Source organism: Gavialis gangeticus, unplaced genomic scaffold (genome assembly GCF_001723915.1).
Source record: "Gavialis gangeticus isolate Ggan-Ray unplaced genomic scaffold, GavGan_comp1, whole genome shotgun sequence".
NCBI lineage: Eukaryota > Metazoa > Chordata > Crocodylia > Gavialidae > Gavialis > Gavialis gangeticus.
Genome location: NW_017729031.1, coordinates 57,203,354 through 57,226,350, shown reverse-complemented (window position 1 = coordinate 57,226,350; position 22,997 = coordinate 57,203,354). Strand labels below are relative to the sequence as shown.

The 22,997-nt window shown below is 41.8% G+C and overlaps 1 protein-coding gene across 1 annotated transcript in view; it reads left to right on the top strand.

Moving 5' to 3' along the window:
• Window positions 1-774: 774 nt before the first annotated feature.
• WIPF1 (WAS/WASL interacting protein family member 1) overlaps window positions 775-22,997 on the top strand; it is an 88,251-nt gene continuing 66,028 nt past the window's right edge. Inside the window, exon 1 of the mRNA XM_019522949.1 lies at window positions 775-960. The gene's annotated coding sequence lies outside the window, so the exon portion shown is untranslated. The remainder of the gene's footprint in view (window positions 961-22,997) is intronic.

Below are 22,997 nucleotides of genomic sequence, written 5' to 3'. Positions count from 1 at the left end.
TTTGAAAGTCTCTTGACTGGACTTTTTGAAGGGTTCTTGGCTGGAGTCTTCTCAGGAGCCTTGGCTGCAGGTTCTTTGGGAGTCTTGTCTGCTTTTTTAAAGAAACTGTCCAAGGCAGTTTGGACAGATGTTCTCCAGAGAAATGAGTGACACACCAGATTTGTTCACTGGCATGGCGTGGCATTGGATCAAGCGTTGTAAAGTCAAAACCAATGTCATAATGTTGAAACAGGGTGTCCATTTATAAATGTTGTAAGTGCGAAATGTTGTAACTGGAAACACTGTAAGTTGAGGACTGCCTGTACAGCTGATACGTATAATCCAAAGCCAGGGGACTTTGGAAACTGTGGCCAGCTGACTTTCTAAAGAGGGTGCAGCCCTGCTGAGCCAGGCAAAGTCAAAGCAAGGTTTGAGGTGAGTTGATATCTGGTTTGGAACAATGTGGGTAGCTGCGGGAGCCAGGAAACAAGATTTTTTGGGGCTTCAAATGCACTTCACGAGGTCTGAAAAAGCAGCTGTCACTGTTCAAGCGCAGGCCAAGTGAGGACAGTTAACTGCAGCCCAACCGCATTGTGCCAGTGAACTGCAGCAAGGAGAAATAACTCCCCTTCAGTGTTAGCCCGCGACCTTGGCCTCCCTTCCCTTCATCGCTGCCCGCCGGGCAGCGCGGGTCGCGGAGGCAGGAGCAGGGTAAGGGCATCGCTTCACCGCAGCTTCACGCCGCTACCGGGCATGTGCGGATGCGCCGCACATGCTCACTAGGGACAAGCCCGGTCTTGGAGCATGTGCCGAGCGGGGCCGGGCCAGGCTGCGGCAGCTGCTCAGGGCGGGCTCTCCCCCGCCGGTCCCGGGCGCTATAAATAGCCTCCCGGGCGAAAAATGGCCCGGGTGCTGCAGCGGCTGGATCGCGGGCGCGAGCTGGCCCTGGCTCCTCAGGCGTGAGGAGCCCGGCAGGACGCGGTAAGGGAAGCGGCTGCCCCGCTCCGGGCCGGCCCCCATTTGCTCCCCGCGGGCGGGGCGGGGCGGGGCGTTGCCAGCCCGGGGCCCGTCGCCTGGCGCCCAACATCTGGGCAGGGCGCTGCCTGGGCTCGGCACAGCTGGAACGGGGGCTGGATCCGGGCGCTCTCCTGCCCTGCCTGCTGCAACTTCCCGGGGGCCGCGGGGCTGGGGGGCGTCGCTCGCAGCCCGGGGGCTCGGCGCTCGGAGTCGCGGGGCACCAGGATGAAGGTAATGGCTGGGGTAGGGCCAGTCGCCTTCCCCACCCCTGCCTGCTTTCGTGGTGGCACTCGCCTCCCGCCGTGTGTCCGCCGGGCCGAGCGGCCGGGGCCCGCGCGGGTCTCGGGGTAGGGCAGCGCGGGGGAGTTTATCCCGGATAAACAAGGGGCCTGCAGGAGCCGGCGGCTGAAAGTCCCGCGTGAAAGCCCGGAGCTGGGACAAGCGCACGGACGTGTGCACTGACACTGAATCTGCCTTGACCCCAGAGCTTTGTGCATCTCTGACACTGAATCTGCTTTCTCACCTATTTCTTTTTTCCAGACCTGTCTGTCTAGCCCTCGGATCCGCTCTCCACGCTCTGAAGCTGCTACCGCTCCTCCCGGCCATCTCCACACACTGACTTTGTGCCCTCTTGCTGCGATCCTTCTCTGCTTCTTTCCTTTTCTCCCCTCTCTACTTCCTGGATTGTTTTAATCGGCTCTTGGGAATGAATCCTGCTTTCTCTTATGTCCCTGGGGATAATTTCTTAGGGCACTGACTTTTATTGGCCCAACTGTGCCCTGGGGATACAGTTACACTGGGAAGCTTGTTTAAGGCGTCCTTCCTCGGGTCTCAAGTAGGAGACTGTGTAGGGTGCAGTGAGACCTGAGGAAGCATGTCTTGCATTCAAAAGCTTGTCTAATGTTATCTGCAGGCACCTACCCTGGAGATCTTCAAAAAAAAATACTGGACATGCACCTTGCTGGGGTCATTTGACCCCAGCAGTCTTTCCTGCCCAGAGCAGGGAGGCTGGACCCAATGATCTCATGAGGTCCTTTCCAGCCCTAAACTTCTGTGAATCCTAACTACAGAGTTGGTCCAGTAAAAGATGCTGCCCTTGGAAATCTTTGCCTTTCACATAGTTTCTGGACCATTACAGCTACAACATCACTCTTGAACTCGCTATCTTGGTTTTACCCAGACACACACAGATTTGGCTAAAGCCAGAATGCCAGTTTCTGCTCAGTTACATCCCATACAGCCAAGGTCAAACTTTGGTGGGGTGGTGGAGGAAGAACTGAATAGTGATATTAAGATTGCAGCTTGCATTAGTGACAGCAGATGAGATGCCATCACAGTTGCTTGTGCAGATGTTCATGATATGGGCATCCTTCCTTTTTTCTTTTTCCCCCTCTCCCCACCCCACAGTTGCTATGATCAGCAATTAAATAGTATAGGGGAGACTTACATTTTTGTTGTCCTTAGACGTGTTAAGGAATTCAAAACATGAACACTTTGTTGCGTTTCTGATTTTTTTAAATGTTTACTCAAGAAAGGGAAATATACTTTAGTTGGAATCGGCTGAATGGGAGCATTGTGCAGGCTTCTTCCACACTGCCCTCTTACCTGACACCTTCAGTGCTGCTCTGGAGTATGCCCAGAAGGTCTGGTGATCTTGTCTGCTAGAGACCCAAATAACTTGACCAACTACAACCTGCAAGCTGGGCCCAACCCAGAGCCATGTTAGGTATGGCACAGGTAATGAAGGAAGAACAATTAAATTCTTGGTGCTTGCATACCTTCTGTGTGGGCTTTTTTTTTTATATTCCTTCCCAGAGTCTGTATAGTGGGGAAGTATGACCTTTCTGACATGCTTGTCTCCTGCCTGCTTAGTAGGAACACATGAGAAGGGTCTAGAACTATAATAAAGAATTCAAGAGACAGAGGAGAGGAACATTTCAGAGGAAGAAAGTTTATCGCTGGGTTGTGATGCTCTTATAGGATGGTCTGTTGTTTTAACAATCATTGTGGTCCCCCTTTGGTTCATCTGTCTCTATGTCGTGTTGTTTTTTGTCATGCTGATACTTTGTCTCCCTCTTCTCATTGTCTCCTTTTGATGTTGTCTTTTAAGCTCCCTGTTATCCTGTTGCCATGAAACTGCCAGGGATGTTGTCTTTCGAGGTGTGCCTGTCAAATGAACTTGCTTCTGTGTTACCACATTATGCTATTTAATCTCTTCTACAATGAGTAAATTTGCCTTCTCTTTAAAATGTTGAGACACACAAAAGGTAACCCATTTGGTTTATCTTGTTGGGGTTTTTTTTTTTTGTTTTTAGACTGTAAGCTCTTTGGGGCAGGGATTGTCCTTTTTTGTGTGTGTGTGGTTTGTTTACGGTACTTGGGGGAGGGAACTGGGGACCTTGTGCTTGTCTCTGGCACTAGATAAATAATAAATACAGTATCAGCTTCCTCATGATTTTTATCAGCCACTCCATTTGAAATGTATGCACTCTTATGTGGCTGCTCTGAAACTAAAGATGGTGAAAACTGCCAGTTCTCTGTTTGTTTTAATCCATATCCAGATCATTAATGAAAGATTTATCTATGGGGTACCTTGCTTAGTATTTATCAGGCCATCTCCCTTTAAAATGAGAATTAGGGTTGCTAACTCTGTTTGAATCTATTCCAGGAGGTTTTATCATGTGATGTAAAGACATTCATGACTGATCTAGGCAAATGTACATTATTATTACATTTGAAAAACCCCACTGGACTACTGTATACAATGGATTTACCATTTTAATATTAATTTTAAAGAATGTCCTATTATTTATCTCCTGGGTGACACTTAGCAGTCTCCTGGAGACTTGTATCTAATTCCTGGAAACTCCAGGGCAATCCTGGAGGGTTGGCAACCCTAGTGAGAACTATAGGCACTAAGCTTTCTACCTACCCCAGTATGGTTCATAGCAATTCAGTTTGCAACTTTCTACGGAATTGCATCACTCACAAGCAATATATATCCATGTACATACTGTCAGCAACAAGGCACCACGAAGTGTTCCCTGAAATAAGCACACCATTGTCACAAAGCTACATCAGGACTCTAGTCCTCTTGCTTTCACAGTAGATTCTGTACTTAAAGGGTTGACATCTAGATTTTTCTTTATCATCTTAGGGTCAAGTCTGCAGATGTATGCATGCATTTTTACATAAAATAAGTGAGGCACTGTCTAGGACACCAGAAAGCCCAATAATAGGCAGGTACTACACATGCCTCTTTGTGAAAGAGACATCTGGACTGCACCATTTATGCTTTATTATCCCTTACCAGTATCTCAGGAAAGTGATTACAGCTGCCAAGTTGTTATTCTGCTTGTTTCAATACCCAAGGGTTTTTGTTTTCTTTTGGTTTAGTTTGGGTTTTTTTGAGATGAGAAAAAAACCATACATTTTGGTTGATGCCACATTAATTATTTTTAATTTATTAAAAATGTTAATGTTTCTCCAAGAAACAGTTATTCCTTAGAAGCACGTAGGCTGGCCTCAGTTATGTTCTACTAAAGCCCTTGTAGTACAACTGATATGTAGGATATTGGTTACACCCTTGAATCTCCCTCTGGATCCTGGACTTAGGGTATGGAAAAGATGTGAGAAGCTGTTGCCAAAAAAAAAAAAAACTAGGAGAAAAGAAGTTTTGTGTACTTACCAATTAATGAACACTAAACCCAAATATTAACCTGTTACTATAATATAGTGTAAAAATTCTAATTAAATGCTGTGTATACTTGCTACTGACTTTTCTTATACTTTTTGATGGTTTGATGTCTCCTCATTAACTTAATACTTTCTCCTTTGGCTTTATAGTATGGCCATGCCCATAAACTTCTAACATTTTAACCAATGATAATATTAAGGAGTGTTACAAATACACTGTTGCACTGAACCTGGTGTAGCAGTAGATTTGTAAAGGTGTGGAGTGTTTGTAGTATGTCTTGGTTTATAAGTGCTGAGTAATTATTTCAATTTGAATAAGAAATAAAAATCAGTAACATATATTTTCAAGTGGCAAATGCACTGTCTCTTGGTAACATCAGGGCCTGGCTTTCAGTCTTCAAGACCAGCTCTCTAAAGTAAATGCCCCATTGTCACAAAGCTATATGAAGACTCTGTTCCTTTTGCTTGCGCAATAGATTTTATACTTAAAATGTTGACTTAAAGAAAAATCTAGACTGCCACATGGCATCATATGCATAGCAATGCCTTATTCTTCTATTTGATGCTTAATTTATTTTGTTCAAATATGATTATGATATTTAGCCATTAGTTAAGTATGAAAGTTGCTAACCTGTACTGATTATCAAATAGTTGAGAGAGATGCCTTTACAAAAACTAAATTTAACAAAGTTTCCTAGAATGATGCTTTGTACTGCACACGTCACTTTAAAATAAAACAAAACATTGTTTGACTTCCCTGTGCGCCTCCTTCCCTCCAGTGACAATTGCTGGTTATGGTAGCAGATTGACTACAACTTTGCCTCTGAAGCTGATAAGGAAATACTGTTTTTTCCATTAGCATTTAGACTCTAAGACAATATTGGAAAGCTGCAACACTTAAGGAAAGTTGTGTTAAATGTATTTTTCCCTGAGTAGAATTTCAGAAAAATGCTGGATAGTTCTTGTATTGAATATGTATCTAGACATCTCTTTCCCTTATCCACCCCCTTTCCCCCACACACAAAGAAAATAAAAAATAAAATCATTGTAATAGCACTTTAGTGCTAGGCATTGGATAATTAAATAATAGCTCTAAATACTGCCAAGACTGTGTCTAACAATAAAAAAATTACTGTTGCTGACTTTCAAATTTTGAAATATGAAAACATGACATTAAATTGAAGTAGCACTGGAAGTGAGGGTTTCATAAGGGTAAAGACTTGTGAGTACTATTTCATGACCTACAAAAACCTGCTCTCTCTCTGGAGCTAATCCAAGCCTTGCTGAAACCAGTGAAAACTGTCACTGACTTACTTGAAAAGGCATTCAGTTGCATCTTGTAAAAAGGTAGTAAAGGAGCAAACTAAACCAAATATGAAAAATTGGGTACATTAACAGTAGTGTTTGTCCAGTCCTAGTAAGAGAGAAACTGGTTGCACATTAAATAATTTTACCTATATCAGAGTTTGGCAACACTTTCCAGTGGGAGCCAGAATGACCCAGGGCAGTAGGACCTGGCTGCCTGCAGCACTGCTTCTTGCTGCCCAGCTGCAGTGCAGTATAGGGAGAGCTCCCCCTCTGCCAAAGCCCCAGATGCCTGACTGCAGCACAGCCCAGGGGAAGTCCTCTAGTGCCAATGCCACAGCTCCATGCGCCAGATCTGGCCTGTGGGTTACAGGTTGCCAATCCCTGATCTGCTTCATAGCATGCTGTTGACATTATTGTGTCCTCTTTGGGGAATACATTTCAGCATTTGGTTCCAATTACAGATAGATAAACTCTGGATTCAAATTGCTTAACTTTATATCTAATTTCACCTAGTGATGTTGTAAATGCAAAGGTTCCTTTTAGTTATATTGGGTACAATTTACTATATGTGTATACTTAACTACGGTACTTGTCTTTAATCTTTTCAGAGTGTCTGGTTACTATTCTTCTCAGGGCTTGTATCCTTTAAAGAGCACTCCATTCTTCCCCTTTCATATATACTTGCACATACACCTCCTTATATTTTCTTAAGGCAAACCTCAATGTACATGTCTCTATAAAGAAACTACAGGATACTCTGAGGTGGTAAGCAATAAAGAAGTTTAAAATAACAAATGAAAGGCTGGAACTAAATGGCTCTGAGCATTTCTCTGGTAGTTTCAAGCTTAATCAGGTACTAATTTAGGGCTTTTTTTTCCTCTTGCTTTTAATGTTTGGTGAATCCAAAGGTGTGAGATTTGTGACAGGGCCTCAGTTTTCAGGATTAGCCATGGAGGCACAGTTCAAGAACAAGTTTAGCTTGGATCTTTACTAATTTATGCCAGCCTTGTCCTGAAAGTGTTCACCTATCTTGAGAGGGCAGTACCATTACCATATCCATTTAACTGTGTTCTCTTGCCAACAGTGTGTGTATTGGAGCATGGGAAGAGGTCCAGTAGAAAGTGAAAAATAATTTGTTGACTCCAATTATAGTTCATTTTATTTATTGTATTTTAGAAAATGCTTGGCCACTTATGCTCAAGTCTGCATAAGTCTACCATTTATTTGTATTGCAGTAAAGCTGATAGGCCACAACCAAGATCACTGCCTAACTTTGCAATGTACTGTACTACAAGGCATATAGTAAGTGGCAATCCCAACTCACTAATATCTTTAGGTTCTAAATAAAAAAGATCTCCAAAGGGGAGAAGGGATTTGCTTAAAATCACACAGCACAGCAGTGAACAACACTAGAAATGAATGCCAGTTTAGGCAGACTATCACTGCTAAATTAGGACCTCACTGGCTCTCAGGATAATTTTATCTCTCCAGTGTCAGTTGCTTACTGACTATACAATGACAGGATTATTGCTCACCTCCTTTGGTCTACTTTATTGCTCTGATTTTTGTTGATCAGTCTTCTTTTGGTGTTTTGGGTTTGTTTTTTTTTAAATGTTCAGAATGATTGACTATATTAACTTCTAGCATTGTTTTTCATCATTTTATTTTTTAGAAGGCAAGCAGAAGGCAAGACAGGGTGACCCCTTAAAGAGTAATTTGTATTACCTACACAAAATTTGCCTTTCTAAATGAATTAGTCTTTAAGGTATTGTTCTGCCTGACTCAGACTAACAAGGCTAACCACCTCTCAGTACTAGAAGTAGAAGAAAGAAAAAATGGTGAAATAAAAAACAAGTATTACAGAAAAAGCTTTTAAAAAGTAATCTTATATTTTCAGTTTGTTTCAGGACAGTTAATCTCAACTTTTATGAGAGAAGGGAGAGGAAGATGTCCTCTTAACTTCCCCTTTTTCTTCTAAAAAAAACCCAAACAAACAAACCCAAAAAACAGGCCATCATATTCAAGGGAACCATTTAAGGAGTTCAGCCTGAAAAGTTAGCTATGTCTCTGTTTCACATCCCAAATGCTGTGAACAAGGGACTATTCAGATGTTAAATTATAACTTACACTGCATTATATCAAGGGGAAATTAGCAAATCACAGCAGCTAGAAACTTCAACTGGGAATATTGTATAAAGTCATCGCTTTTGTTTCAGTAGGTCATTTTTGGAGCTATGAGGCGGGACTTTACTTTCTTCCTCTTTCATTTGCAGAATGATTTGCCTGATACTTATGCAGGTCATCTGTTTATTGTTAGCAGCTGTGAAACTCCAGTAGGTTATATAAGCGTAGCTAAAAATCAGTAAAACCTTGCATCATTCAGCGGATTTGTACATTTTATACACCAGAATAACAACTTTGTTTTGCAATTTGTTTGATATAACAACATATTAAGGGGGCAGAAGTATCCACTGAAAGCTGGGAAATCCTTTGAGTCATAGAAATCAGATATAACAATGTGTCATTTTATTGTGAATACAAGTGCTATAATCAGGCAGCATATTGTGGTGCTATAATGTGAGGAAGGCTGTGTGTCAGAGTATTACTATGTAACAGCTGAATTGAGCGTGCCAGATAAATAAAGCTGAATTGTCTGGATAACGCTGTTTGGAAGATAAGTATGGACTCTATGCCAGACTGCACTGGTAGTAATAAACTGAAGAACTCATGCCCTGAAATTAGACATGCTCAATGATACTACCGAAAAGAGCAAGCTGAATTCAGCTTTGTGAAAGACAAACCCAAAATGTGACAACACATACAGTAATGTGAAATTTCTTGACAAGTACAATATCCAACCACATGAGAAAGTATCTGGGCCACAAAAAACCCCAAAGCTCCCTGATCCAAGCTGACTTCCAAATGATGCCTTATGTATTGGGCAGTAACCAGAGATTCTTGTTAATTTGATCACTAGCTACTGACTCCTAAGGGAACACAGCTAAACTAAACTGTAGCTCCTTGCCCCCTGCCCCCCTTTAGTTTTTAACTCCCTAAAAAAAATAATAAATCACAGATAACATCCTGCCAGTCTCCCTGCCAACTTTTTTTTTTAACCATCATTTTCCTGTTTTTATTTTCTATGGCCTTTTTGCTGGGTAACATACCACATAGCCAAGAGAGACAGTGGAAAGAGCTGTTAACAACACAAAATAAACAGTCCAAAATTCTTTTTCTTTGTTCCAGCCCCGTTCGGTGTTTAGTGGTAATGTTAGGCAGCAAAGGGGTTTGAAACAAATATGTAATTATTTAGTGTCCACTGGCCCTGCACTAATAGCTTAAAGCTGTGTTCTTGCTTTGCATTCAAGGTGGTAGGGCAAGAGTTCCCATGAGCTTGACCTTCCACCCATTCATTTCATAGTAATCTGTTATAAGAAGGTAGTTGGTGAACCAATGAAGTCTGAGAGCTGCTGCACTAGGTCTTTCCCATTTTTTGCTGTAAAAACAGCAGGCATATCCCCTCCCAGAGCTGCTCTTGCAAGGCATAAAGTTGTTTTTTTTAATAGCTAGTGCATCGATCACTGGTAAAGGAATGTCTTTTGGACACAGGATGGCTGAGACAATTTTGTACCCTGGCAGTTCCAAGCTGCCAGGACAGCTACTTTGAACCATGGAATGCTGGCTGAGAGCTAGAACAGACTTCTGTCTTTCTCTAGTACTGAAAAGACACAACATATGAAGTAAGGCTTAGCATCCATAACATATTGTTAATGCTACTTATGTTCAACTCCCACTTAAAATAGAGGATTGTTCATTCAGTATGTGCAGCTGTTAAAATGGTAACTCCTCATGATTACTTCAAGATTATTCCTTCAGTGGGTAACCCAGTCTGAATTTATTAGTAGTTTCTTGTCTCTTCTGCAAGCTTTCTTTATTTCATAGATTTCAGAAACGTTAGGGCTGGAAGAGACCTTTTGAGATCATCAAGTCCAGCTGCCTGCCCAAAGGGCAGGAAGTCAGCTGGGGTCAAATGACCCCAGCAAGGTAAGCATCCAGGTGTTTCTTGAACATTTCCAGATTAGTGCTTCCACCACTTCTGGGGGGAGTCTATTCCAGACTCTGGAGACTCGGACAGTAAAGAAGCTTTTCCTTATGTCCAGTCTAAAATGGTCTTCCAGCAGTTTAACCATTAGACCCTGTCTTCCCTGGGGGGTGATGTGGTAAACAGACGTTCTCCCATTTCCTGATGCACACTCCTTATGTACTTAAAGGTAGTCCTATATAGTGTAACTGCCCTGCCTTATTCAAAAGAGGGAAGGATATAGGGAGAGGTATACAGTAAGTCTCTTCACCTGAAAAGACCCTCTGAGAACCTTGGAGAAAGGTTGCTATATTCTGTCCAAGGAAATACTTAATTTCTGACCTATTTTAATGGAATGATCAGGATTCAGAAAGCCAACAATGTAATACTTAAATCTTCCAAAGCACTTTGTTTAACATATGTCAAATGAAATCTTAACAATTTGATCGTTGTGATCAATGGTTTGGGGGATTTTTCAGCCCACTTTTTTTAAGTGAACTGAGGAGAGGGTTCCATAGGATGGAATTTGTGTAGCTCTATCAGCAGTATTAGAATTACTAAATCCACAGCATAGACTCCTACCAATGTCTTACTGATGGCAGTAATGAATTGTCATCCTTTATGTGGGTCATCCCTTAGCAGGAAATGCGGTACATAGTTTTTACTAGGGGTGTGTGAAACAGGCCGTATTCAATTCGGATTTGGATTCGGCCCGAATCAGGGACAGTGATTTGATTTGTTAATTCAGATCACTGTCCCCAATTCGATTTGGTTGAATCCGAATCTGAAGATTTGATGCTGATTCAGAGAATCAGCAATTTGGTCATAGACACGGCTTTAAATGTTTTTCTACATACCTCAAGGTACAAGGCACAGCTCATGAATGCTGCGATGGTGGGGCAGATGGAGCATCACACAGGAGTGCAGGAGTTCCCCCACATGCTTGGAGGTAAACCCGGAAGTGGACCTGAAGTACTTCCAAGTCCGGTGGGAAGCACGTGGGGGGCCTCCCCCCTCCCCCTGTGTCCCCCTGGCTCAGCGATCAGCCGCAAGGGGACCCTGGGTGCCCCCCCAGACCCAGGAGGCACAAGTTACTGAGCTGGTGGGGTGCGGGGGGGGCCCCCCTGTGCGCTCCCTAGTGGACCTGGGAGTGGACCGGGAGTGCTTCTGGTCCACTTTCAGGTCAGCTGAGCGTGCTAGGGACCACCCTCCCACGCTCCTGTGGGACGCTCCATCCACATTGCAGTGTCAATGAGGTGTCTGGTACCTTGAGGTATGTAGAAAAAACATTTAAAGCTGTGTCTATGTCCTAATCTCCAAATCTTTCTGAATCAATTCAGAGGGTTCTGATTTGATTCAGAGAGATTAAGGAGTCTCCTGATTAGACTCAGTGATTTGGCCACCAGATTGGGTTGAATCTCTGCCGAATTGAATCGGGGACCAAAGTTTTGCACAGCCTTAGTTTTACTACTGGTATTTCACAGATGTTTATTGAAAGCAAAGGAATGGTGAGACTCAGGAGACTGTGCTTGTATTTTCGGTGTTGAACACAGTGTATTGTAATGGTTACACACGCTACCTTCCTAACACTTCTTCCCTGGCCTCTCTAGCCCAGTTCTTTCTTTTCCCCATCTCCCCTGTTAATCTCCCTGCTATCTAACCTCCTGTTGCAGTCTTCCCATCCCAGCTAACAAGTCTGTACACCACATAACTTGGCCAAACACGGGAGGATTGTCACAGGAATAGTAAAAGGTACGTCTTCGGGATTAAGGTATTTTTCCCTTTGTCCATTTCCAGTAAACTTCAAATCATTGCTAATAAACAAGGTGATGCTAGAACTGCTGTTGACATGGTTGTATAGATAAAACAATACTGTTCCCTGGCTCACACTTGATAAATAGCTGAACAGCTTTGGCTGAAGTTTTTCTGTAACTGGAGCCCAAAGCATGTGGTATGGAAAACATCTGCCCAAACTGTAAATTTTGGTCAAATCCCAAGCAACTGAAAACAGAATCTACTAATGGGAGCTGCCAGTATAGGCATGAATACCTGTGCTACCTATAAATAGACTAAACTAAAATCTTTTAAATGTGTAGGAGCTATAACATGCAATATAGCTAACCTACATAACCCCATGCACATCTTGCCTCTTTTCTTAAATTATATTTTAAAGACCTCTGGGGCAGGACCTGTATGTGTTTAAAGCTTAGCACAAAATAGCTTCAATATTGACTAAGAGCTATGGGCATTCAAATAATAACACCCTTGTGAGGTAGGTGGATGGGCATTTCCATTTCATTCTTAGGTACAGGGAAATCAATGGGGAGTGATGTGACTAAACCAGAACATAGAAACAGTGTACCTACTTGAAAACCTAGCTTAAAACTCTTGAGCCTACCTCCTGGTCCTGGACTCAAATCACTCAGTGCTTACCACCTAACCACAAAGTGTTATACTTTTAAAACAAACTTGCAAATTTGCCAAGAGTTTGCTCAAATTAGATGCAACACCATAAAGCTTTGAAGGAAACAGGCAGCTCCCAGAATTCTGTTTTACTAAGAACAATAAGCCACACTGACGTGGCTTTCTTGAGCCTGCTTCTGCAGTTTGAAACGGAGGTTCTTCATTCAGTCTTAGCGGATGGCTCATGGGTCATGTAAAGTTCTGTGGGCTGAATAGGTGTTCTTCTGGTCTCACACACAGTCTCTTGTACAGCTTGAGCTCACTTTGAGTCCAGGGACAAATCCAGGAGGGTGGCAGTGGTACATTTGAACCCCCCCCCCCAAAGATTCTAGCTCTACCTAGAGTTTAAAATCAACTGCAGTGCAACTGCAGCCTTCAGACACCACTACGAAAATTGACTTCATGGCTCATTATAAGCTACCTGATGCTTATTAATGTCTCTTCACTCCACAGATGTTAACAACCCTCTCTCCTTTTTAATGGTCTCAATGTTCATTAACCAAATTATCCTTTCTTTTCCTGTCTGTTAGTTACTCCTAGTAATGTAGCTCCTATTTCACAACTCTACAATTTATTTTTAGCTCTACCTAAAAATATTAATGGAGGCAAGGAAATAACTGTCAGCAAAGTGTTGGATGCACTGTCAAGAAAGCTCAAGAAGGATAGGTTTAATTTTATGAATCTGAATGAAGTGTCCATTCAATTCTAAGGACTACAGGCAAAGCCATCCCTTGTGGGGAAGGGGAGTGGGGGGAGAATCAGGGTGACTGCCCTGGGCCCCGTGCTTTGCAGGGCTCCACAGACACTGCCATACAGGCCCCGTGGACAGAGCCATTGGCATGTGCCAAAGGCAACACCACTCCCCACAGCTGCCTGCCATGCACCGCTGACTCCATGCTCCAGCCACTCCCCCATCCAGTCTATGCTCCGGCCATTCACCACCCCTCACCCCTGCACAGGCTGATATGCCCCAGGCCCCACACACCTCATGGGTTGGCTCTGTCTACAGGGCTAAGGAAACATCTTTTGATTATAATCGTCTACCCCCTTTTTTCAAATACCCTAGCAGATGGTATATTTCAGAGTGAAGAACCAACTTTTATATGACTTCAGAGGGTTTTTTTGCACATTGTATGCATGCTGTAGTTTTAATGTTAACTTGATTTATTAACAACACTTAGCAAAGTATGTGACCTTATACACCTGTGTATTCCTATATTGTAATAGGATGTATAATCCTATATTTTAACGACAAGGTGTACTCAGGCTTTGACCAAACTTTCCCAGAAGCTTCTGCTGCTAAGGAGTACTATTGAACTTTTAAGCCATTGTTAGAGTAAATGTTTTAAGTAAGTTTAACAGGGGTGGAAGTAAATTTGGAGGGCAGTAGAAGCATTCAAATGTAGTAATAATGAACTAAGCATGTACTATGGACAAAGAGGTTTCTCATAGTGTTAAATGTTGCCTACCTGACCCTTTCCAAGAATACTTAAGAAACTAGCTTACTGTAGTTTGCCACTGGGGGAACAAAAGAATTTACAGGCATTATGCAGAACTTTTAATAGTGGATTTTAAGACTGTTATCAGTTCTTTATTGTATATGTATTTCTACAGGAATGCTAGTCCTTGTAGGGTTAAAGGAGGTGGGTTATCTCAGAGTAAGCCAGGTGAGGTGGCAAGTAGGTATGTACCTTTAGATTTCAGTCTCTATTCCAGACTGTACAAAGTCTTAAATGTTAATATCATCCTACTCATTTTGTAGCCTGTTTTTGGGTTGAGAGAAGGGGGATAGGAGTATGTATAATAGATTGGGAAGAGATAAATGGGAACATGTAAAGTAAAAAGAAATTTTATGTGTTATTTGATAGTTTCATAGTAATAACTAGCTTACCCTGGTTTTCATAAAATCATAGAGAAATAGAGCTAGTAGAGGCTTCAGGAAGATGGTATGGCTATTCCCACAAAAATCACAAATCATAAAAAGTAGAAATGGAAGAGACTTCAAGTGATCATCTAGTCCAGGGGTACGCAGCCCCCAGCACAGGTGCCAGAGCATGGCATGCAAAGGCATTTTGTTGGCAATCGTGCCTTGGGACAGATGGCAGGGAAGGAGCTGGGGCTGTGCTGCCACAACAAGGATTGGGCCCTCACAGCTCCCCTACCGTCCACCTCTGGCCGACATCTTACAAGCCAAGGTTGCAGATGTTTTTGGTTACTCCTTCCCAAAAATGTTGCTGAGCCCTGACATAGTCAACCTGCTACTTGAGCAGGAATTTAAGCCTTGGATTTTTTTTTATATTTCTTTCTTTCTGTTAATATGACAAATTATTAGTACTAAACTAATAATCTCCATTTGAGTTATGTAAACCTTCTCTCTTAATTAGGAAAAGGATAAATTTAGGAGGGTGTAATTTGGTTAACAATAATTCAGCATCCACACGTGTCTTCCCAAACCCTTGGCTCCCAATAAGAATCTTTCAGAATCAAGTCCTCTTGAGATTTAATACAGGGTTTTGCCAGTTAATAAACCCTAATTCTGAGTGTCAGTGTGTGCTGACTAAAACATCTAATTAAGATGTTAACTTTAGCTGGGCTGGAAAACTAAGTGTACTGTAACTGACAAACTTCACAAGATGACTGGGCAAGTTCCCTTTTTAAAAAATTATCTAAAACAAGACCGTTTCAGAAGAGAATTTCTGTGACCTGACAAGCATGTTTGAGGGTAAGAACTGCTTCTGCACATCAACGTGCCTTGTAAGTGAAAGCATGGCCAAGCCCCAACCAAAGATGTTAGAATCATTAGATTTTGGGGCAGGGACCAGCTTTTTGTTCTGTTTCAAGAAGGGTTCCCAGGCTATGAATGGTCTCTTAGTACCATTAATACAAATTCACAATAGGTTGCCAAAAAATCCACTCAGAAAAGGCAATGGAGGTTTAAGTGGTTTATGCTCGACAGTGGTGCAAGATTATTCTATTCCTAAATTGATACTTTGAGGAGGGTTTGGCCAAGGCTTCTCTTGGGTATCAATCAGTGAGGTTTGATTAGAGACCACAAGGCTCATAGTAATGATACTCTGTACTTATGTAGTGTAGTGCTTTACAGCTTCAAAGCTCTACACAACTGTTAACTAAATGATGGATGTGGATTCTCTAGGCATTTCAAACCCTCCACTGTGAGGCACAGGGGCATGTAAATATTAGTAAAATGTAGAGGGAATAGCGAAAAAGGAAGGAAGGGGGAAGGGAACATGCTGTGTTTTCTTCCTCTGCCATATATGGACTTCTCTAAAAGTCTCCCAAATGCCAGTGCTGATAATAGTTGTCCCATGGCTAGTGAAACAGAATTTCAAGTCAAAGGTAGCCATAGTATGCTGGCAACTTAAATAATTTTCAGTAAACTATCTGATTATTATCACTCATTTTCTAATTCTCTTCTATAACAGCAGACACAGAAAACCCAGTTAAACAGGATGTAGGGACTGTTCTGTTCTGGCTACGTATAAAAAAAAAAACTTTTAGCTGCCCCTCCTATATGTTTGATGCAATAGTGCCTAAAGTCTTAATTCTGATATCCTTTCTCAAGTAAAATTCCCACAGATTTCAAATCTCACTTTGCTGCCTACAGTGATTGCAAGATCTGATCCTGATTCTGTTTGTTAAAAATCATGTAACCCACAGTAGACTTCTACAGCACACATCAGTATGGGTTTTCAGACCCCTGTGTTACTAAAGTATTTTCTCAGACTTCATGCCAACACTAAAATTAGAGCATTTTTGATCGTTTTTTGCACTTAGGGATATGTACATAGCAATACATTATTTGGGAGCATCAGTCTCAGACACTCAGAAGTCTTCAAAGCTATAGTTCTCAATGGCAATTCATTTTTTTTGGCTTTAAAAGTAGAAATTGGGAGAATAGTAATTTTCTCATTTAGAAACAGTCCAAAGTTAAACGCATCAAGAAGTCAACCTAAATGTAAACTATTAACATATCATAAAACTTCAAGTAGGTATAAACTTACTGTATAATAGCTGCTTTAGCTAATTCCCCTGTTGGTACAAAACCACAGGGGAGCAGATGTAAGAACTTCTTTATCTCATGTATTTTGTGATAATGCCTGGACATGTGCGCACAAGATCTACAGAGTATCTGCTGTTATGTCTCTGAATTTCATCCCTCCTAAAGTACCAGGCCATTTCATATTGTGTCTTGAGGAATCTGACCTTCAGAAAAACCAAGGCAAGTCTTGGCACAGAAAGATCCTCCATAAAAATTACAGTGATGAAACTTGCACCATCCCAGAGGTTTTATCATCTCATTCTTCTTCCCACTGTCACAGCACCTAGCTCAGGTTTAGGAATATCCCATCTGACAGTTTCTTAAAATTTCTGTGGGCTTTATGGGTACACTATAACCATGAGGGAAAGTAAATTAACTTAGCTGTAGAGCTTTGGAAATTGAATTGTACTGTGTCCTCCCTTCCCTTCCCTTCCCTAGTGCTGAACTCAGGGGGGCGGGGTGTGGCCAGGCCCCAGCAGGACGCTGTGATTAGGGAAGGGTTTAAACCCCCACCCTGCCTACACAATCCCAGACTTTTCCCTGCTCACTGCTCAAGGGGCAGGGGTGTTGCCAGACCCCAATCCCAAGCTAGCACTCCAAAGCAGTTGATGATATTGAACTTGTCAATCTCCCTCTTCCTGCTTCTTCATACTGTCTGCAAACCTGATAAGTGAGGGAGCCAGCAGGGAGCTGATAACAGGTATATCAATCTATCAAGAAAACAAAAGCTGCTCATTAGTTTAAGCTCTTCTTAAACAACTTTTTCCAAGGAAGGAATGAGAGATGTTACCAGCTGACCTGTTGATTAGCTCCAAAAAGCCCTAAGGAGACACTGTCCTGTCTGCCTTTGTCCTATCCCAGTGAAATTGGACACGCACGCATGCATGCACGCACACACACACGTCTCAGCATTAGCTATTATACCACATGCTTGCTAGGGTCTGTGGGAGGTAGGAGGGGGAATCCCTGCTTGAGCAGCGAGTGGCAGGGGAAGCCAAGCAGACCCTGCTGTATCTGCAGTCTCCACTGGAGCTCTAGCTAGGGAGCAGAGGGGTGGGGCCAGCCCTGTTCTCTGGAGCAGAGAGCACAGCCCAGCCCAGGGCTGCAAAGCATCTGGGATGCTGAGGGACTCTGATTTAACTTGAACCAGAAAGGGGTCTGGGACAGACTATGCATAAACCAGTTTGACACAAATCAGTTAAACCTGGCTGAATGTAGTATCTTAAAACAGTTTTGGCCATTTTGAAGCTGGTTTATGTGCACTGAACTTATGTTCTGTTATATGTTTAACCAGTTTCTGATCACTTTAACCAGTTTGTGTGTAAGGTGTGTCCCTAGCCAAAATGTGGAATGTCAAGGCTCTCTGATGCCCAAAGGTAAAATTATTATTAGAGAATATATCCATCTGCCCAACTACAAATTTAATTCTTCCCTTCTTTCTTGAGTACCTTGCTGTCTACTATTTATTTTTAAATATTGAATAAGCTTATTGTAGCATAATACTAGCTGTTTTAAAATAAACTGCAGTGCTTATTCTTCAAGCCTAGTCCAGCAAAAATTGGCTTGAACGTAGGACATATTGACATCATGTAATGGTAATGGGTAATAGAAATTTTCATTTCCAAATCATCTGTTTTTAATCCAACCAGGTAGGTAGTGACTGAATTTTGTAATCTAGCAGCTTTGGGGTGGTTTAATGAAGTGATTTCATGGTCTTACACCTGTTTCTTGTGGACAGGAGTCCATGCTGGACGTGATGTCAGTGGTTTTTGTCCTGAAATTTATACTGGGCATTGAGGCCAAATTGCCAGGCCAGTATACCCTGGACATGTTCATGTGAGGAAACTTACCTGGATGTTGCCCATGCTGTACCCTTGGGATTTAAATGGGATCAATGAGGCAAAGGCCTTGAGTTTGTCCTGTGTGCAGGGATGAATTTTTCACCTTCTCTGAATAAACAGGACTTCAGTCTCTAAAACTATCATTTGGATGCCTTTCATAAGCCTTAGTCTCTTGTGAATTTTTAACTCTTTGTTTTCCATACTTGCAGTCTTTTTATAACTAACTGGACAACAATATGACAAACATCAAATACATGTATTGATGTCAAAAAAAGTTTTTTGTTCATTTTATAGATGCTTCTTCCAAAAATAAATGGTAATGAAAATTGTTGGAATCTCCAGTCTATGTAAAAGTCTTGACAGTTGTGCCTAAGTAAGCAGTAGAACTGTGGTAATCAAACCTATTGGTCCCTTGGGCCAGGTAAGTGGCATTGGACCAGTCTGCAGGCCAGATCAAATCCAGCATGTCAGGATCAAGCCCTGAGGACCCAGCACCAAGCTGTCCTTGCCTTGCACACTGGGATTGGGTCTCGGGGCATGGCACCATACCCTCCAAGCCTCCCATACTGGGATTGATCCTGTGGCCCACCACTGCCCCCATGTGCCAGGACTGAGCCCTAGGGCCTGACACCACCCCCATCTAGCCCTGTGTACTGGGTCGGGAACCCAATCCGGTGTGCAGGGTCCAAGGTTTCCCTACAGATCAGGGAAGCAGTGCCACTGCTCCCTTGGTGCCAAACTTCCAGACCTATGGCCAGATCAGGCTCACAGGCCAGGGGTTGAGCACCCCTGGAGTAAAGGATCCCATCCATTATGCATCAGAGATGCAAGTCAGAATCTTATTAAAGCTGAAAACACTGTGTTAGGCATTCAGATACAGTTCAGCTGTGGAAGATACCTTCTGTAAAAACTCAGAAGTAGAAAGTCTAAGGCTCCTACTCATGCTCCACTGGATGGAATTCTTTGCTAAAATTATCGAGGATAAGCAAGTCCTAGATTTTTTTTTTTCCACAGAGGTCATAGGCTCTGATGTAAACTGGCATAGCTCAGCTTACTTCAGGGGAACTAAGCCAATTTAAACAAGATGAGCATCTGGCTTGTCTCTGCCCATTTTTAACTGATGGCAGTTGTGTGGGAAGGATTATGTTTAATGAAAATCTCTATGTACAATTTTTTTCAGAAACAACAGCATGTAATGGATGCAATGTTTTAAGCTATTTAAGGCTCCTCCTTTTGGCTTGTAGAACAACTATAGACACAAAATAAAACAGAGTTCACTTATGAATTTTCACATTGGCCTTACTATTGGAAACATTTTCTTGTTTATTATATTTCCTAAACTCCTCTAGCCTTGTCTTATTTTGGTCTGATACTGCCTGTATAGGGGAGGTGATCTTTAAGAAAAAATCTGTTTTGTGATTAAGATTAAAGTACTTCATTTTTTCTGACCTTTTAAAAAAAACTGTTGTGACTGTTACATAAACTGCTGAAAACTTGAACACAGAATTAATGGTCCTTTAGTATAAAATACAGTGCACAACTGTTACCCTATTTATTTGCATAATACACACCCCAAATAAGACATGCATCTTGTTTTTGGAAGGCAGAATGAAGGAGAAAAAGGACAATGGGGTTGGGGTGGTTGGTAAGCAGAGCCTTACCTGCATACGCTTACCCAGAGGTGTACCTTTCAGAGGGCTGGAAAAAAATTAATTTAGTAGCAGCTATGAAAGGTTTAAGAAGCAGCTGTTGGTCAAGCAGGCATCTCCCCGTGGAGCAGCAGAAAGGGGACTTCTGTCCCAGCTTTGTGTACTAGAGCCTCCAGCCCCTGCCACTATTTCAGTGCCCTTCATCTTAGTGAGCACCCAGGACTTGGAAACAAACTGTTCAGTTTGCTTTTATTTTTTGATCAGTAATTTTCAGGAAAAAGTGATGTGATATGCAAATAAATATGGTATTTAAAGCTAGTACTCATTTGGGGAATTACCCTCCTTAGGGATATGGTAGATTCTCCAAGACTGACTCTATAGCTCAACCTGAAGATATAGTCTTGATATATAGGAACTACTGAAATGCTATGGGCCTGTAGGAGATCAGATTGGATCAGTAATGATCAACATCTTATGAGGGTTAGAGTAGCTCACAAATCCTAAGGTTTTAGGAGTGATTGTATGTTATCTTTGTGCATATATTTTTTTAAATTAAGAAAACCCTAGATTAAAAAATGAATATAAATAGTTTTCTTTTTGCTTCAAGAGTTTGAGAAAAAAGCATTGTCTTCTCTTGTAGTATTTTGGTGGGCAGTTGTCCTGTACACATCAGTGAGGGTTCTGATTTTTGTGAGGAAACTTATATACATCACTTAATTACATTTATCAATCTAGGACTTATTACTTCCTATTATGAAGTCTAAATATTATAAGCTTCTGTTCTAAACAGCTACCTTTTTAACATCACTATTCTGATATAATCAAAGGGTAAGTAGCTATAATTATTAAGGTTTAATATGTTAGAAGGGTTGCACTCTAATGCTTCCTTGATTAAAATACAGATTTAAACTCTGATTTCACTTACCTGGGTCTTATATTAGTCTTATTACCCTAGCTTTAGTGTCATTACCCCTTTTTTGAATTGGCATGAAATCAATATCAGGCCCTATATTTCTCTGAAATACAAGTTGCCAGGTTTTACTAGAAGAGAGGGCAACTGAAAATAGTTTCTTTGAAAAGATAACGAGCAATTATTTTTGAATGCAGTGGGTCAAATGAGAGTATTTATAGTTCATTTTCTATATATACATACAGAAATGCTTTAAGATAAATCACACACACACACACACACACACTCTCTCTCTCTCTCTCTCTCTCTCTCTCTCTCTTCTTCCACTAGCTCGGTTCATTATAACAAAAGTCCTTTTCTTTGATTCCTGGGATTAGATTAAAATTCTCTTGAGTTCTCCATTTCAACATAGATCTTCCCAAATCTGATTTCTCCAAAACTGTTACAGATAGTTTTTTCAGCAGAGGTAAATCATGAAATTTGTGTATCCTAATCCAAAATTGCATAATGGGTCTTCTTCAGGAGTTAGTTCTTCTACAATACTGCCCTTTTGGGGTTTTATAAGTAGCTTTCTCAGATCCCTGTTTGACACCTCAGCAGCTACAGATTAATTTAAGAAATGTGCAGGCTTTCCTAGAGTCATTATCTGGTCATGGTAGGAAGCAGAGTTTTAATGATATGACTCTCATTTAAGTTGGCATGCCATAGCTAAAACCATAGGAACAAACCTGAGACAGTCTTCCTTTTGCATATGGTTGTTAGCTCTGTTATCACTTGCAGAAGAGACTGAAAACTTTTATAGTTTCCATGGACCTGTATGTCCTGTTTTTTATAATAAAACCTGTTGATATTACAGGAAAAGTTTGCCTTAAATTATGTATGTAAAGGATGTGTTGGGGGCAGGGGGTGTTGAATGCCTGAGAAACCTACTTACAGCTGTGGCAACCATCAGACTGTTCGTGGAGGCCAAAGGAAACCTTGTTCACAGAAGGCTACTGATATGAGGGAGCAGAGAGCCAAAAGGGAGAAAATTAGGAGTGGATCTGGTGGCAGGGGTGGCAAGTGCAGTTGCCCATTCAACTGTGCGGGCTCGTCTCAGTGAGCTCTAAGCTCACCAGCATGTGCTCTGCATGTGTCACGAGCTCTGAACTCACCAGATAACTATTGCAGGCTCTGGTCACTGCCCCTTGCTTTCATGCACTGCAAAACCTAGGGGGTGAGCACCACTGCTGCCTCTTTTCTCTTGCTGCTGAATTCATCAGGGAGTCAGGAAGACAAGAGAGTGAATAGCAACAATGCTCACCCTCTGGGCTTTGGGGCCACATGAAAGCAGTAGCTCTGGCAACAGCCAAGACAGATCAGTTGGTGAGCTCAGAGCTTACAGCACATATGCTGCACAACTAAAGGGGGGTGTCAGCACCCCCCTCCACTTCAGTCCTAGATCCATCCGTGGAGAGAATCCTTGTGAAGATTAAGTTTCTAAACACTAGGATGACAAGAGAAGAATTAAGTTAAAATAATATTATGCTTTACTCAAAATTGAGTTTGCCACCCAGGGACTATGATGACTGGTTCCAGAATAGATTTGGTATAAACTTCCATGGATTTTGATGTTTACATTGGAAAATATTCAAAACTCTATTTTCTATAAATTTCCATATTGGGTTTTGCCACGAGTCATTTCTTTCTCCTGGTTTCAGATAGGTCAAGAATAGTGTAAGAGTCATTTTGTTCATTTTTGTTTTTTCAGCAGAGATGAGAAAATGGCAGAAATGAATGAAAAGGTTTTTGTTCTGGTTTTGTTTACCTGAAATGTTTTGGCCCACAAATTTGGGTCAGATCTTGAATGTAGATTGAAGTTGATTCCCTTAAAAAAAAAATCTGACTCCATTCACTCATTTTTACCATCCAAGGCACTGGAAAACCTGCTCAGTTTTGGTATTTGTAAGGCAGCCTCTTGGGTAACCATTAAATATTTAAAGCTTACTACAAA